We start from the raw sequence: 18,649 nt of genomic DNA on the forward strand, positions 1-18,649 counted from the left end.
GATGTGAATATCCCTGCATGTTGCAGTTATTCTCTGCTAATAATAGGTAACATTAATTGCATGGTGTTCATGTTCCATCCACAGCAATGCTGATTCTCACAGTAGCCCTTGAGGTGAGTATTATTTCAGTGCCCATGTTTAGATGAGTCTCAGCAGTTGGCTAACTTGCCCCTGGACACAGAGCCAGTAAATGGAAGATTCATATGACATAGATTTATCTGACTCCAAAGTCCATCTATGCTGCAGCCATTGTGTATGAGGTTAGGTCAGGAAAAGAAGGCCAACCTCACCATTGGCTGAAATCTGTGTTTTGTAGAATTGTGCACAAGCTCAGTAAAAATGACTGCCTCGAAAAAGACAAATCCTCCACGTTTACCGTGCACTTACCAGTTTGCAAGTCATATTTTGTACATGGTTTTATTTGATCCTCACAACAATCTTGGGAAACGAGTAGGGCAGGTATTTAAAACCCAAGTTAGGTAATTGAAACCTGAGATTCTGAAAGGTTAAATTACTTGCCCAACATCAAACAGCTAGTGCGTTAAGATATGGGACTCCTCTCCAGGTCTCCCAACTACTAGTTATCTGTGGCTTGAAATTAGAAAATCTCAAGCTGGAGAATTATACTATATATGGATTTCTAACAGAGCCATAGAGGTTCCAGGATTCACCTGAAGCCCACTATCTGTGTCAAGAGCTGAGCTCAAATAAGTATGAGCTCTATCAATTCTGGCCTGCATCAGGCAATACTCACTTAAGCATGCCTTTATGTGACTTGTAAATAAAATTCTGTTTGCTTGATATTCCCTGTGGCTAAAGAGTAATGTTTAAACTTCTTCAAAGTTATTTTTACTGTGCTTCCTGAAGCATCTTGTACACTACTTACCCCAAATTGGGCCCTGTTCTGCAGTTTTTATTCAGGTAAAACTGACGGAGTTTCCCCAGAGTGAGGGATGTGTAATCAATCCCATTGTTTAATTTCAATGGCTTATTACCAGGTGGGAGAATTGTTATAGCAGAGGCAATTTAGAAAATCAGGTACGATTGACTCTAGTCAATTTGCATACTGCAGTCCCAACAGCAAAAAGTCATGGTGTTTCATGCCTGAGAGAGTGCAGTCATTAATGAGACCACCTGGGCAACTAACTTATCCTGAGAGAGAACAGGAGAACTGTGTGTGTGTGTGTGTGTGTGTGTGTGTGTGTGTGTGTGTGCTCATGTGCCCATGTGTTTCTAAACAAGGGTGCATTCAGAATTGTTGCTAATCAAAGAAGGAAAAGATAATCTTCCAAGGGGTTGTCTCTAGTATTTTCCAAAAGATAGTCAGAATCAGAGCCATCCCTTTACAGATTCTCATGTGACTGTCCTTGAATGTAACATTTGGATTTACTGTGGTTGTATGTTCTTCCAAAAAAGTTGGCAAAATGCCTCTCTCTGAGAGGTATGAGAATGATTGGAAAGCTCCCTGAGCTGAACAGCAGGAATCTGAGTTCTAATCTGAGCCTGGCCATTAAATTTCTTTATGTCTTGGGCAAGTTAGTTCTTAAGCCTCTGTTTCCTCATCTGTATGAAGGGTTTGGATGAGATGTTTTCCAAGACCTTTTCCAGCAGTAGCATTTGGTGTGTCTAACCCTGTCTCATCCTTGGAAATGGAAAGCCTTTACCTGAAAACATTAACTTGATTATTGCCAAGTTGTGTGTCACGTCTGTGGAGTACTCCCAATGAGCCAAATGAGAAATGAAGATCAAGAAAGAATGGAGGAAAAGAGTCCAGCTGCCTATCCTAGCATACAAATGCGTCTCCATCAGGAATGGAAAAGTACGTGCACAGACACTACAGATGGTGGGTGATTAGCACCATCTTTGCAGCAAAGAATAATGCAGCCCTCATTCCAATCGTGTGCAGTGAATCTACTGGTCTGAGAAGTCCCTGACAGAGATTCCACTCGTGCACTCCATGAAGAAAGGAAAGGAAGGCAAGCTGGAGCAGGGGATACCAGCATTTATGAACTGACTAGTTTCTGATGTTATCTCAAAACTCTCAGGTCACTGCTGAGAAGTAATTAATACAAGCTCCATATTCAGGAGCCTGAACTTGGAAATATTAAGCAACTTAGCAAGTTAAAAAAAATATACTGTTAAGGAGTAGAACTGGGATACAAACCTTGTCCTAACACCCAAGCTGTTTCCAGCATAATACCTCGTAGGTGCCGAAAATGCCGCCTCCTTTAAATCTTGTCTATTTTTCCCCTTGTACTCATTCCCCACCCCTACTTATGCATACTTTTTCAGAGCATCACCCAGAGAACATCGCAGTCCTGGAGGACAGAGTGGGAGGGGCACTCACTAGGTGTCCACTTCCCTCCCTCATAATCATTTTTACTCCATGACTGCCCATTTCACCCACTTCAGCTTATTAAAAACAAGGCCTCTTTCTTTTTGTGGAATACTCTATTGTTGGGAATGAAATATCTTAAACAGTTCAAAGTCAGGCTGGTGCCAATGCTGGGAGCTGCGTCAGCATGGAGATAGCAATGGCCGCGTCCTGAAAAGCAACCGCAGTTTTGAGAAGCAGCAACTATTTGCAATCCTCCTTTCAAACACATCACTTTCAGAAAGTGGCACTGGCTGGAAATGGATGCAGTCATCGTTTTCAGGGGTTTTGCTGGGCTGTGGCAGCTGGGAGCTCTCTTTTCTCATCTCCTACAACCCACAGACCCTCACACAAAACAGGAGGTAAAAATGCCGTTGTCCTTAAAATAAAATTTGGCTGTGCATCTACATATTGTAAGGAAATTTTTTATGGGAAAAAAAAAACTTTTTGTAAAGGAAAAATGATCACACGAGTTCAAGTAAAAACTAACCAGACATGGGAAAATGGGTATTTTTTTCTTAATAAGTATAAAGGGATAAATATTTTGGGGTAGGACCAACAATCCCTGTTCCCTTTAGTGAAATTTCCCATTTTCACCCTCCTTCTGGCCTTGCTCAAATGCCAGCTTCTCCAGGAAGCCTTCTCCCATCCTTTCTGTATGACATTTTTTTTTTTTTTCCTTTCCCTTAACTCCTAATATGTTTTTATCTGAGTACTTCTTTTATCAGGCATCTCCTTCCTATCTGTACTCTGGCTGCTTGTACACATTTTGTCTTCTTTTCTCAGTTTGTCAGCTCTTTCAGGAAGGAATGCACACTTTGACTGATTTATATATTAATTAAGCAAATGTGAGTTGACAGTCTACTCGGTGCCAAGAACTATCTAGGCATTTAGAATACAAATATTGATAAGGTGTATAATAACCTGTTCTTTTCCTCAAGGATCTTACATTCAAGTATGGAAGAGAGACATGTAAACATGCATATAAATTGCAATTGAGGGTATGCAGGATGCATATCGAATTCATTTTATAACCTTTTGAATATTTTGGTGCCTTGCTGAATGAATGAATGAAAGAATGTGGGTTCCACCCTTAAATAACAGTAAAGGCCCTAAGGAGAAACAAAGGATAAAAACTGGTGGAGAAATGAAAAGCCAGTGATGACATGTGGGTCCGTGGGAGCACTGTGGCTCTCATAGTCCAGATCAAGCATTCCTGCTAGCCTTAGCCCTGAATCTTTATCAGTTCTGTTTCCTCTAAGAATGGAGTATTTTAAACATTAAGGGCAATCCTAAGGAGATAGAGAGGTGGAAGACGAATAACTTTGGAGTCAGGAGACTACTATGTACGAAAAGATAAAATAGGCAGTCTTTGATAAGTGCTGATTGAGGATGCAGATATTAAATGCTACAGGAAACAGTAAATCTGACACTATTCAGGAGAAACTTTATGGGATAAGTGTGATTACCAGAGAATGAGAGGAGGGCAAACATATGTGGAGAAAAGCCTAAGCATGGGCCGGGTGATCCAAAGGCAGAAAGACAGATCATGGAACATCTGCTGTCTCTTAGATGCCATGGTTGAGGATTGTATTCCTACTGGCTAATATTTTGATGCTAAATAGTAAAATGCTATCTACAGTCTTTTATACATTTCTTAAAACGTTTTCTCCTGTTGGCCGTCTCCTCCTCCTTGATATTTTTATAGTTCCTTAGGCTCCATGATCCCACATTGTCTTTGTTCTCTTCCTATTTCCATAACTGATCAATTTATCCTCATAGAACATCCTCTTCCAACCTCCAAATGTCAGTATTTTCTATGGTTCAATTCTTGGCTCTGCGTTTGAACTGTCAGAAAAGTCACCACCTGAAATCACACTGTACTCTTGAATTCAATATCGAATTCTACCAAGATGGTCGTCTAATCGCTATCATTAATTTGATCATTCCCTCCCTGAATTCCACTTCTATTTTACAGAAGGCTTAGGTACATTTACTCATTGATGTACATCATTATATCAGACTTAGCCATCTACCTGTTCCTTACATTCATTCCGTGGAGAGATTAATCATCATCACAACTCCACCACTACAAAACATTCCAAGGCTTAAAACCTCTCCCTGCAAAGCATGTCCCCGCATCGAATTCCTCACTCCCACCGATGGCATCATCATTTTCCCTGTCTCCTCAGTTTGCAATGGCAGACATATTCGATTCCTCTCTCTTTCTGTCTTCATATCTAGTCACTAGAGTTAGGTATTCCAAAAGTCTCCTTGTATAATGTCTCTGGCAGTGGGAACAATCTAAAAAAATATATTGTCGAGCAGAAGTAATCAGACACAGAAAAATATATAATGCCACACCATCTCTCCTCCACTGCCACCTGCTTCATTCAGCCCTTGACCCTTTATGTGTAGGCCTTTGAATAGGCGGTAATTATTCATATTTCTAGTCTCTAGCCTCTCCTAACCAGTCAGCACTTTTTTAGCCTGATTACTTTCCTTTAAAATACTTATTTAATAAACCCAGCCTCTTTACAATTACTCAGTGACTTGATGCTGTCCAATAGAAGTATAATGCCAGCCACAAATGTGACTTTACACAAATGTAATTTAAATTTTCTAGTAGCTACATTAGAAATGCAAAAAGAAACAAGTGAAATTAATTTTAATACCACTGTTGTTATGTTTAACCCAATATATCCTCAATATTATCATTTCAATATATAATAATTAATTAATAATTAATATTAAAGAGATATTTCCCTTTTTTTTTTCATACCGAGCCTTTGAAACCATACATCTCAATTCAGACTAGCCACAATTGAAGTTCTCAAAAGCCATGTGTAGCTAGTGGCTACCATACTGAGCAATGCAGCTTTACATTATTCCTTGTGCCTCCCATTTCCGTTGTTTGCTCATGCTCTAACCCTTGTATTCCTCCTTTTCCCAACATAATTAGATCTTGATCATATCTCAAGGCTCTCCCAGCTTAAGTTCTAACTCTCCTGGGGGGATTTCCCTAACCACCACAAGACTTTGACCTCATCTCATGACAGGTATTAGCTATACTATGTAGCTGGCATGTGCTACGTGTTACTTTTTTTTAATGTGCTACTTTTTATAATTAATGCATGAGAACTGCACCCTAGCCAGATTGTCAATACCTTGAGGGCTGATACTCCCCTCAGCCCCTGATGTCCCAGAGTGCTTTTCACAGAGAAGACACAGTAAATATTTGTTGATGGAGTGTTGATAGTACAGATTACTAAAATATAAGTGTATAAATAGACTTTATTAATTAACAGTCTTTTATTATTTACCAATTAGCTGTGATAACACACTATACTATTACTAATTTATTATAAGATTAACGTTACAGGTTTTAGTTGATTTATTTTCCAAAATGTAATACTTATTCTTGTTTTGGAAAAATAAATATTAGAATTAGAAGAATAATATACACTAAATGGAAAGTCAAGTGAAGCTAGTATAATTTCAGCTCTATGATTTATTTATTTGTATATGGAGTGATGAGAATATTGATGTCTGAAAAATAGTAAGCATAATAATATTATGGAATACGTAATTTAGTGAGCTCCAACAAATATCGTCTGATTATCTTATCAGTTTGGAGGAATTCTCAGAAACACATTTAGAAGATTTAATAAAAGAATGTGTTGGAAAAAGTGATTTGATAAGGGATCTCCAACACCAATTTGTGATAGGGAGGTTTTGTACAGTCACTCCATGGGCATGTTTAAAGTCTTTGGCAAATGCTTTATCAGGGATTGGTAGATGTGATGGTGGGTTATAGGTTTACATACACAAGGAGCGCTTGATGAGATTTCACACAAAGAATGGCTGATTAAAGTAATTAGCCTCGTGTAGAGGGTAGAGAGGTTGAATGTGGCTAATATTTCCTTGAGATGGGGATTTGTTAATGTTACTATCATTTTATATAAGGCAAACTGTCAGTAGACAAAATGGTGGTTAGTTTGAAGGGCATGACTCGTTAACATATTATAAAATATATGGTAAGCTTGACAAAAACAGATCTTACATAAAATTGTTAAATAAGTGAATTCTGTACTTTGAGACACTCAATTTCCACTATGACTAAGTGCTCTGGTCTCCCTTCAGGCCTATTCATTCCCTGTTTACAGCCCACGTCACCTCCATGATATGTGATAGGACTTTCAGATGAATTCTAATTTTATTGGGCACTTTTGAAGCTTGATGATTTCAAGATACAAATATATAGTACAATGATTGGCATTAAGGAAACTAATTTGGGTAAAAGCCCCACATCAGCTCTTAAAATTATACTATAATCTTCCTGCTAATAAGACAAATATCATATGATATCACTTATATGCAGAATCTAAAAAAATGATACAAATGAACTTATTTACAAAACAGAAATAGAGTCACAGATGTAGAAAAAAAACTTATGGTTACTAGGGGGGAAAGGTGGGGAAGGATAAATTGGGAGATTGGGATTGACATATACACACGACTATATATAAAATAGATAACTAATAAGGACCTGCTGTATAGCAGAGGGAACTCTTCTCAATACTCTGTAAGGACCTATAATGGGAAAAGAATCTAAAAAGTGTAGATATATGTATATGTATAACTGATTCACTTTGCTGTACACATGAAACCAACACAATATTGTAAATCAACTATACTCTAATAAAATTTTTTAAAAAATTAAAATTAAAAAATCATTTAACCATTAAAAAAAAGACTGATGCTGAAGTCCAAAACTTATACTATTTACAAGAGTAACTTAAAAAGTAATTTTAAAAATGCTTCTTAAACTCAATCAGTATATATTTTTTAAACTCGTGGATGACTGCAAACAAAATTAAAGCATCTGTATAGTTTACATATGGATGTGTTTTCCATGTAACAACTATTGTCAAATGGATAAAACCTAACTTGCGAATGCATAAGTTATGTGTGTGTGTTTATATTTGTTTGTTTATTTATTTATTCTTCTTATAATTAAGGTTATTGTTAATTTAAATGTGGACAAAGAGTGCCAGGGTAGGGGGAAGCAAATTCTATACTGGTTGACAGTTACATTTGGTGAATCCAACTGGGGAAGTGGAGGGCGTGGGAAGAAAATTGGCTGGACAAGATGCATGATATATGCCAGAGGCTGTGTAGGAAAGCTGAGGTACAACCTGAAATAGTGTTGGGAAGAACACCAAACATAGCAGGTGCCAAAGCAAAGGATACAGAGTGGACTTTACAGTAAAGGGAAAAAGCCGTAATTGGAAAAAAGAAATAGACGTTCAAGCAGGTGAGACTTAAACAGGCAAAAGGAGTAGTTCAGGACACAATGCTTTGAAAGGGGAGATTCCTTCCTAGATTGTCAATTGTAGCTTTTGTTTTTTGTGTGGGTGTTGGGGGTAGGGCTAAAATATGTGTGCAGGAAAGCGTGGCTTAAAGGGGTTTGGGACATGGGGTAGGTAGAGAATGAGAAAGCTATAAAAATGTCTATTAATTATAGATCATTAAAATAGTTTGAATTTCAGAAATCTAATTCCTAAATAAATCTGTTGAGTCTTGTAAATGCTTCTTCAGCACTAAAATCAATCCAAACATTGGCAAATGCCTTAAGAAAAGAAATAGAAACAAACAAACAGAAATCAAGAGCAGTTATCAACTTTAGGCTTAAGAGGTGAAAAAACATCACCACTCTAGGCAATAACAAAACGTAGAGAAAATGAAACTGAACAGAGTCTGAACAAGGAACCAGACTCAAAGACTGGCTTGCTATATAACATTTAGGTGGTAAAAGACAGTTTTCTATACTGTTGAGTTCGTAGTCAACTTGATCTTGATCGTCTTCATCATCGTTGTCATCATGGTAGCCCCCGGTTATCTGACTGTGGTCAGCTTCTTGCCATGATTAAAAAGGCTTACATAATCTGTGACCTGGCCTACACCTCCTCTCGCACTCCTCCTGTATCAGGCTCTTCCTAGCTCACTATGCTCCAGCCACGCTGAGCACATTTGTGTTCTTCAAACACTGAAGTTTTTTCGTGTGTCAGAGTCTTTGCACATATATGCCCTTTCTAGAGGTCTTCACCCTTCTTTTTAGCATGGCTCTCCTTTCTGTTATTCAGGTCTCAGCTCAGATTATTACCTTTCAACAAGATTTTCCTGACTACCCTATTCAGCATTACCCAACACTGCCCATACAGTCTTGCTTGAAAGTGTCCATTCTTCTATTTGTCTGTCTGTCCATCTATCTACCTTTGTTGTTTATTACCTGTGTTGCCCATTAGCATATTATCTCTATCAGAGCAGAAACCTTGACTGTTTTACTTCAAACTGTAGTTCCTACTATCTATATAGAAACAAAGTTATTTAGAGTGGCATGAGATAGAGAACAGATTATAATGCACGATAGTAATGTAAGATATTTTATTTCAGTTCTCATTATTGGTATGGCACACTTATTTGCTAACCACTAACGAACATCAACTAGTTTACAATCTCTGAACCTACATGAGTTCCTAATTTTCTAGTTTTTAATCCCTGAATAAGTATACCTAAGCCAAAGTCTAGAGGAGTATGCATAGGAATACATATCCCTTTGTGATTACATTTGTGATTAGCTGCTGACCTCAAAGACGTCACTTTCTATGTAATGACATCAACACTGAGACAAAGCATTAAGGCCCTTGCTGAGCACAGAAAAACCTTACACAAAGATGGTACTGCAGGTTGGTTCTTCTCTTAACCTTAGCTACACCAGTAAGTCCTCCCTCTTAGGGTAATATGTCAAGAAAACTTTAGTTAGACCAGTTTATTCTTTTGGGGCAATAAGGAAAAAACATGTTCACATAGTTTCAAAAGAAAGAGAAAGTAAAATATAGACATAATAGTGAATAAAAATATGTTGATATAAAGAATCCAAAAATTGTTTTCAAGGGACAGTACAGCAATAGACTAAGTTTAACATTGATTCAAATTTGAATGAAAATAGAGTAATAAAAAATGAAGCATGAAATTGAAATTACTTAAATTCACTCATCTACTTATAATCATTTTTGCATCTCAGTAAACTAAGAAAGCTGTTCAATTTTCTCTTGGGTTTGAGGACGAATCTTTGCAGGTGTTAATCTTGGAAATGTTGAGGTTATCATCAGTCTTCTTAATCAAAATTTTTATGATTATAGTGAATATCCTTAATATATAAGAAGTTATTACAAGTGATTATACCAAAGAGATAGATAACTATGCAAATTACATAAGCATTTCAGAAACTAACAAATACAAATTTAAAAAACCACAAAAAACTTCTCAACCCAACTGGTAACCAAAGAAAACATACAATAAAATGATAAAAGATGTAATTTGATATATCAAATTGACAAAAATGTAAACATTTTAAAATGGCAATATCTACTATTAGCTATAGTGTGAGGAAGGAGGCGCTTTCATGGCTTGCTGGGAGGAGTGTTGAATGTTATAGAGTGCAATTTGGCAGTAGGTATTATAATTTTTGTAACTTGGTATGCAGGCTTGACTGAGTCCAGCAATTCATCCTAAGGAAATAATCATGATTCATGCAAATATATAGCCTTAAGGATGTTTATCACAGGGCTGCTTATATAAGAAAAAAGAACTGACAGCAGCCTTTTTGATGGGTCTAACAAATTATATTTCATCCATAAAATTCAAATTCAAAATAGTTATGTATGCAGTACCTAAAAATGTGGTAGACAAACAACTATATCATTTAAAAATATTCATAGAATAGTAAGTAAAAAATAGAAACAACATGATGCCATTACTGAACTTATAAAATATATATTAGTGCATAGAAAAGAGACCATGTGGTTATATACCAAAAAGTCAATAGCAGTTAAGTATTGGTAATAGGATTATGAATGATTTTGTTTTATTTTTTTGCTTCAGTGTATTTTTGTAATTTCAACAGTGAATATTATATTATTTTTTTTAAAGGAAAATATTATTTTTATAAAATGAAAAATTAAAGCTACACAATTATAGTTAATGATTTACTCTCAATCAGAGATGAGATAATGAAAAAAAAGAGCAATATCACAAGGAGTAAAGAAGAAATATAAATTAGAAAATTATGAAAGCAACTAAGTATAAAAAAAGGAATAGGAGAGATTCAGAATAGTGTTTCAGTCCAAGAAATGCACTGTGAACAGGTACTAGACCTTTTATTTTTATTGTGAATGCCAAAAACTAACAGTCAACAAAGTGTACAAAGTTTAAAATATGTGTCTTTCTGTCATTTATTTTCTTTCATCAACATCTGAAGATTGATGTTATTTCCTTCTAGGCTTTACTAATGACTTGGAAAATTGTAAATGAAATTAAATACAGTACATAAATTCACTGACTATTTCTTTTGAGTAATTTCAGTTGCCACCATTAGATATGATGTCTCATTATTACTGCTGTAGTGCAGTCTATGGTACTTTGCACTGTAAAAATAATTTTTGTGTACCTTATTCCATTTATTCTCATCAAAACCCTTGGAAGTTGTATCATTTCCACTTTACAGAGGAAGAACCACAAATCTAGCAAGGTTACATGACCTCCCAACATCCCAGCAATGCTCAAGGCAAGTGGAAACCAGCAAAACCAAGCCTACCATAGATCATGATTCTCAAATGAGTAATAGTTTGCAGAACATTCATACGAGACATGAAATCCCTATGTTTTATTTTCCTTCTATAATAATAAACTTAATTCCAAAATTGTTTGTTCTGCTTCTGTGAGCGATCTTCATGAGTTTGTAAGAGCTGCTGATTGCAGAGCATTACAGAACAGAGTTTCCAGCTACTTTTATCAAATCATATCATAGTTTTTTCCGCATTTCCTACACATCTTGCAAAAATAATGTTCTGCAAATTATTTTGACATCTTGTTGAGAATTTTAACAAAGCTTTATTCTTCACCTCTAATTTGATTTTAAAAGTATGTATGTAGTAAAAGATATATCAATATTATTTAAGACATGAACTTTAGATGAGGTAATTATAAACACCTATTAAATAAGTAATTAGACATCGAAGAGTCTTTGAGGATAATTTCAAGATCAAACTGGAGACAAATTTGGTTAATTTACTAAAATATTATATTTTTTTGTTTCCTATCTATATTGTGAACTTTTCTACATAAGAATTAGAAAGAAAAAAAAAGAATTAGAAAGTAGCCTCTAAGAAACATAAGAAATAATTTAAAATAGCTTCTAGCTCATAGAACTCCTTTTCACCCTCATTGTGGTTATTTGGAGGAGGGAGGAGAGATGTAAACATCCAGGTAGATAAACCATGTAGCATACTGACTCTGAGTTTCTTTCTCTATTCACATTCAGTGACATTGCCTCCATTTCATGGCATCTACCCATACTTATCTATATGCTGGAAATTCTCAAAATTATTTGTGTAGCTCAGACATTTCCTCTGAGTTCTAGAAACCTTTCCCCGACTTAAGATTTCTGTTTGGTTGTCTCATGGGGTTTCACAAATAATATTTCCAAAATGGAACTCTTATATTTTCCTCAAATATTAATATATTTTCAATCTTCACTATCTCAGGAAATGGCAGCACCATATATCCAGTTGCTTGAGCCAGAAAATGTCCATCATCCTTGGTTCCTTACATTGCCCTACCTTCACATCCAGGGCCTCAGGAAGTCTTTTCCTTGTACCTACTAACTCTATCATGTAAGTCCAGCATCAGTCCAGCAGCCTTTACCTCCACTACCAATATGGTAGTCCAAGCCTCCTTACAGAATTTTATCTCCCCTTCCAACCACCCTCTATCCAACCTGGTAATCACACAACAGCCAAATAATCTTTTAAACAAAAATTGCAGTAATAGCAACCTCCATTAATTTTTCAGTTGGCTAACCAGGCAGTTAATGCCCTAGACTAAATATCTATTTCACACACTTCCACTTGTTTATTTTAGAGTTTTATGAAGTTATAGCTATAATACACAGTACATGTTAAAGCATACAATTTGATGAGTTTTGTCATCTTTAAAGCCATCATCACAAGATAACAAACATATCTGTCAACTTCAAAAGTTTAATTTATAGCCTTTTTAATGCCTCCATCCTCTTTTCCCCACCCATGTCTACAAATAACCACTGATCAGCTTTATGCCACTCAAGATCATTCGGCATTTTCTAGAAATTTATAGAGATGGATTAATACTTCCACTTGCCTAAGCTACTCACAGAATCCAAATTGATTTCTCTGGTTCCATTCTTACCAAAAAAAAAAAAAAAAAAAACTAGGGTGAGGAAGTTTAATGAAAATCATTGGGAAAATGCCAGCATGGGTTGTCCAGTTTTCAAAACGGTTTATGAAACTTCTGAAACACTATAACACTTTCATGTGCTTTTATCTTTTTCAACCCTAATAAAAATTATATTAATAATGAACTTTCATTTTTAATTAAATTTTTAATAAGCCTTTTCTTGGCCCAATTTTAAAATCTAGATTTGTCTCTCTCTTTTTTAACATTACCATCATGATTTGGGAGATTCTATCTTTCTAGAGACCCTGTGATGTTAGTTACAGAAACTGAGCATGCGTTGTGTGTGTTTACCAAAGAACTAAATCTTAACGATGCAAGGAATTCCTTACAATGCAAGGAATATTCCATTTTGTAAGAATTGTTTGTAGACTTTGCCAACAGAATTTTTAATTTAATAATATTTGATGACTGTATTGTTATTTATTTCAGATTATATACAATTTTGATTATATTGTATTTTTAATTAATATTCTAAACTGTAATTTCTCTTCCTAGAATAGTCATAGCTTTTTTGCTTATTGTTGCTTTGAAAGGTGAATTTTAAATTGCTCTTTAAAACGAGAATGAAGGGAAATGCCAAAATACAACTAATTTCACTTCTTTTTGGAATTTGACATTTTCCACTATCTAGGTAATATAAAAACACACCACCTAAATGAGGAGTATTTTAAGAGCATCGTTTTCACAACATTTTAATTGTTGTCACATTTCTTCTTTGTTTAGGGAGACGGCTGGTGAACACCCGTGGGATCTAAAGAACAGGTAAGATTTAAAACATGCTAGTTTTTTTTTTTTTTTTCAGTGTGGTTTTCAAATTTTCTTTGTTTTATTGCTTAATAGTATTTCTTTACTACTATAAGCTGTGTCTTCTTAGAAAAGTGTTAGCGGTTTTATTATGGAGCATGAGGAATAAAAGTGAATTTTCAACACTTTCACATTATTTGGAGGCTTTAAAAAGCTACATGAATTTTCTGTGTATGGTAGGCAAACAGAAAGACATTACAGATGGAGTGAAATTCCAAGCACAAAGTAATGGGCATGTTTTTATTTTGAGTGAGTTCGAATCCTTAGAGTGAATTTTTATAAGGTAATTTTTTACAACATACATATGCTATTACTGTCTTATTCCTACCTCTTGCCTAAGAGTAGAATAGGTCACAGAGTGGTTCATTTGATTCCCCAAACCTACCTCATGGAGAACAATGAGAGATTTGGACAATGTGAGGTACATCCCTCAAATTGGAATGAGATGTGTTGGGATGGTGAGGGGAGGGCCATCAGTTAATGGAGTAGAAAAGAGAACAGGTGAAATAATGGTCAAAAGGAAAACAAATGAGTAAGGGGAAAATTGAAAATAATGTCAATAATAGGGAAGAAAGCAGATCACCATAAGGATAAAGAGAGTAAACAGACTACATACACTTTATTGTCAAAATTTGGAAGAAAGGAAATAGAGGTAGAACAAATTTAGAGAGTAGAGATTGGAAACTAAAAAGAGTTAGAGACAAGGTATGTAATAGGTTGTACTTGAAAAAACGGGAGAGATAAAAGTAAGTGATAAAAGATGGAGAAAGTTACATTTTTAATTTTTGCTACTTATTTGACAATTTAGTTGAAACTAGAACTTGAGTGGTTTAAAAAATAGAAACATTGAATATTTTTATCTATTTCATTGAAGAATAAAAAAGTCTAGTCATTGTATAATTATTTGATGTTTCTGTGAATCTTGCTCTATGCTCAATTTAAGCCATGCTCAAATGAAGAAAATGTTTCTTGATTTGTTTCAAGTTTTCTTATGAGAGTTCTAAACCTGCTCTACTCTTGAAATCACTTGACTTCTAAAAAAGGGAAAATCATGCATTTAGAGAGGTGAAATAAGTCACCTTAAAATGTGTTTCTAATCTACAGAAACCATATGTTAAACAATTCAAATTTATAGTCAGAACAGCTCAAATTACTCCTGCATTCAGGGACACAAAGCCCTAGATTTACCCTGTAGTTATCCTGTAATTGCTATTTACAGGCAAAGGAAAAGTGAACATGGGTGCTGATCTCAATATTAATGTAGAGATTTACCAAGGAACCTTGTAGAATTGACAGTTTTCTGTCCCAAAGTGTAAATCATAAAGATTCATCCAGGTAACCTCCATTTTATTGGCATAAAGATACAAATAGGTAAAAATTAATTCTTAGCAGCATTTTCACAATATTTTAATTAGGAAGTGTGGCTTTGAGTTTATGGTTGTTGCTGTTGTTCTTTTTTTTTGGCGGCTATTATGTGTTAATCATTTATCATCACAATAAGAGGTCTCTTTCTTCCTAACATTTGAAGTATCTTGGGGAAAATATTTCGGTTATTTATGGTCTATTATGTATAAAGCTATCACTAATAGTCCACCATTCATTATTTTCCTAACTATAGAGTAGACTTTGATGATGGTAGAGTGGAAAGTGCCTGTTGACTGTGACTCCAAAATACTGGGTAAAATTTCAGCACCATCATTAAGATCCACTTAGTCACCCGGGGCCTCAATGTTTTAATGTTCAAAACAAGGATAATACTGCCTACTCAAGATTGCTGTGGCATTTGAACAGCTTATCAATCTGAAATTATTTGGGACTTGGTGAAGATTAATAGATGACGTACCTGGTGACACTTAGGTTCTAGCTCTCTAGAGTTTCCTATCCAGAATCCCATGAGCCACATAAATGATTTTGCAAGGATTGTTGCCAGTGTTTGCACTTGTGATTCAAGTTTATCATTTAAAATGTTATTGAGGGGTGGGGGAGGGTAAATCAACCTATCATTCAAAAAGCCTTAGTCATCATCATCATGGCTCTATATCTGGAGTGCAGGAAAAGTCCTTCAGCATCATCAAAATCTTCACCCGCTTTCTGGTACTTTATGTTCCTCAATGGAAAAAAAATCTAGGATGCTCTCTCCTATTTTGGTAGTGCTAGGCTAGGTTGTTTTACAAACATCTCCTCAGATAATCCTCACATCTGTCATGTAAAGAATATCTGATTGTCCTCTTTTCCAGATAATTCTCAGAACAGCCAAATAACATGACTAAGGTCACCTAACTAGAAAAGGGAAGGAATTGAAATTGTGACTCAGAACTCTGCCCACAGCTCATGTACGTTACAAAACACCCTCCTACCTTCCTTAGTGAAATATAATATTTTCAATACAAATATTTGTAGAAGTATTGTCACAGTGATTTTATCCACATTGATGGAGAGAAAGCATTTTACGGTAAAGAGGAGGTAAAGCAAAAGTGATTGCTATTTCCAAAAGAGGATGAGGAGTGCTGAAAGGGTAAGTAGTAAGACAGTCTCGCTAACTCAGTATTGTGCCTTGAGTAAGCTCTATGGGGAGGCATCAGTAAACATTAAAAAAATGCTTCCTTCTTGGTCAGTTGACAGCAGAGTCAACCTCAAGTCCTCCTGCATGTACCTTTAAGTGCCAATTCATCTACATTCCTCTGACAGTTCAGCAGAAAGAAACTTTATTTTCTTTCTACTTATTGACATTCCTTTTCTTAACAAAATCCCAAAGCTTCTCTTTTCTGGCCCTGCTTTTCTACTGATGGTGTGAAGTCTGTGGTTCATCTGAGTTGGTCTAGGTATACTTGTTGAAGTCAGGGAAGAGAATAACTATTATATCTAAATGCACATTGAACAATCCCTTTGAGATACTAGCCTCTTGAACTTCATTAAGGAAAAAAAAAAAGCTGTTAGAAAAAATAAAATGGAAGTCCCTGCATGATTTGTTAATTAATTTTAAAAATAATTGTTTTTAATTAACTTCATTAAAATAAACCTGTTTTATTCTTTTGTTAGACCAATTATCCTAGACTGTTAAACAAAATCAACAAATAATTCTCTTTCTGGTCCTTCACACACACACACTCACGTGCACAGATATACATACAAATACTTAGACACATGTACACACATACTATGACAATATTTTTCCCTCTCTCAATGAAATATTCTATATTATCTATTCTGTAGAATATATTGTATAATGTTGAAAAAGTGATTTTGGAGAAAAGTTGAAATGATTGAGCCTTAAATGTGTTATGACATTTTGAAACTTTAAATAATCCACGCCTATCTAAACCCTGTGTTTTAAGTAGTCATCATCTTGTTTCACAAATGAGAGGCTGTGTTTAGAAATACGTTTTCATTGTGCTGATATCACAGTACAGATTTCTCTTTCCTCAGATTGTCTCCAGTGTAAATACGCTGCTTGATAAAGATGACAGTGAACTTAAATTGATTGCTAGGCAACTGTATTGTTATTACCATAGATAAACACTCTTATTTCCTCTTTGGTGTTTTCCTGGTAAGGAGTTTCTGGACAAGCATAATGCTTTCTTTTGGGTTGATTATGATCTTATTCATTCTAAGTAATCACATAGGTATCCTTTATTCTTTTGGATTTAATGCATAGAAAAGTTCAGAGGGAAAAGGTGAGCTATTAGATGGTGCTTTTCAAGGCATGATGAGAAACAGGGATGTTGTTATTGAGGAACATTTGGAGCCCTGTATTTGAGAAATAATCTAAATTGTTCAACGTAAGCATATTTCCATCTAGATTCTGAGAACTAAGCATAATCTTGGGATCGTGGGGAAGTTTTATTTACAATATCCACTTCGTTCACGAAACTCAAATAAATGCTTCCAGAATGAAATGAGTGATAGCAATGGACCAAACAATTGTTTATTTTACATGGCTACCTCTTTATTTCCAAGGAGAGTTATTGTTCCCCTGTGAGTCTTACACAGAGCTTACAATTTACCTGATATAGAAAAATGTTCATTATCTACCACAACTACTGTTTATGAGGATCAGAAGGCATCAAGAGGGCAAAAGTGCAGCAGCCAAGAGGAGTTCAAGAGTGAGAGGACACTCAGAGTGCAGCCTCATAGTCAGGCTGGTTAAACTATAAGATGCACCTAACAAGGATTCATGTTACCCAGGAACCCCGGCTTGCACATTGACCACTAGAGTGACTGTAATGCCCTTTTGTGAAAGGAAGGAAGGGTTGAGTTAGTGAGACCAGAGTAATGGAACTAATGCTGACAATGGCATTTTCACTACCACTGTGAAAAAGCACAGTAGACACTTTCCAGTGCCTGTTACACCATGGTCTTCCCTGAATTTTGATGTCAGTTCAGCTGTCTGGCTCAGGGCAGGGTTGGTCCTGTGTGCAGTGCCCATATATTTGTAGCCATACAATAGTGCTAATACTTGGATCTTCTGTATTCTCTTAGAGCCACATATTTAGATCTGGGAAAAAAATCGGTATCCAAAAGGGCTATTTCAGGATAGTGAATGAACTGGCCTCCAGTGCAGCAGGGAAAGGAAGAGGAGGAGGCTTGTTTCTTATGCCCTTAGGGCAGGAAAAAAGAAAACACCGCTATTCATTAAGCATGAACTGTTACCAAATATGGAAGTGAGTGAGTATCCTTTCATATTTGAAGACTGTTACTAGTTCTGTCTTGTGAGTGATTGCTTTTTTGCTATCATCAATGATCAGTGATAGAACACAACAATGATGGTGCAGCACTATGGGTAACTCCCGTGCACATTTATTTTCCCCATCACCTTGAGAGTGGTTTCCAAGATTAATTCTAGTGTCAGTGGCTCCATATTAATTGTTGTTGCAGAGGCTCTTTAAAATATGTCAGAGTTCAGCCACTCTTGTGTTACTTTGATGTGAGTCCCTAAAGCCTCAAATTGAAAGCAAACAAGCACAAGACCTGGCAAGAGTTTTCAAATATCACTGCATTAACTTAAAAAAAAAATAACATCTGTACTATCTGCATCCCTCTTTTTAACTCTCTTTCTTTCTGCCCCGGTTAGTATGATTAGTTGTGTTTATCTATTTCATTAAAGAAATTCAGACACTCAAAAATCTTTATTGA

The 18,649-nt window shown here is 35.6% G+C and overlaps 1 protein-coding gene across 1 annotated transcript in view; it reads left to right on the top strand.

Annotated features, from left to right (window-relative positions):
- PTPRD (protein tyrosine phosphatase receptor type D) overlaps positions 1 to 18,649 on the top strand; it is a 2,174,486-nt gene that overhangs the window by 1,503,312 nt on the left and 652,525 nt on the right. The window contains exon 10 of the mRNA XM_036854271.1: positions 13,436 to 13,474. The gene's annotated coding sequence lies outside the window, so the exon portion shown is untranslated. The remainder of the gene's footprint in view (positions 1 to 13,435; positions 13,475 to 18,649) is intronic.

Source organism: Balaenoptera musculus, chromosome 6 (genome assembly GCF_009873245.2).
Source record: "Balaenoptera musculus isolate JJ_BM4_2016_0621 chromosome 6, mBalMus1.pri.v3, whole genome shotgun sequence".
Taxonomy (NCBI): domain Eukaryota; kingdom Metazoa; phylum Chordata; class Mammalia; order Artiodactyla; family Balaenopteridae; genus Balaenoptera; species Balaenoptera musculus.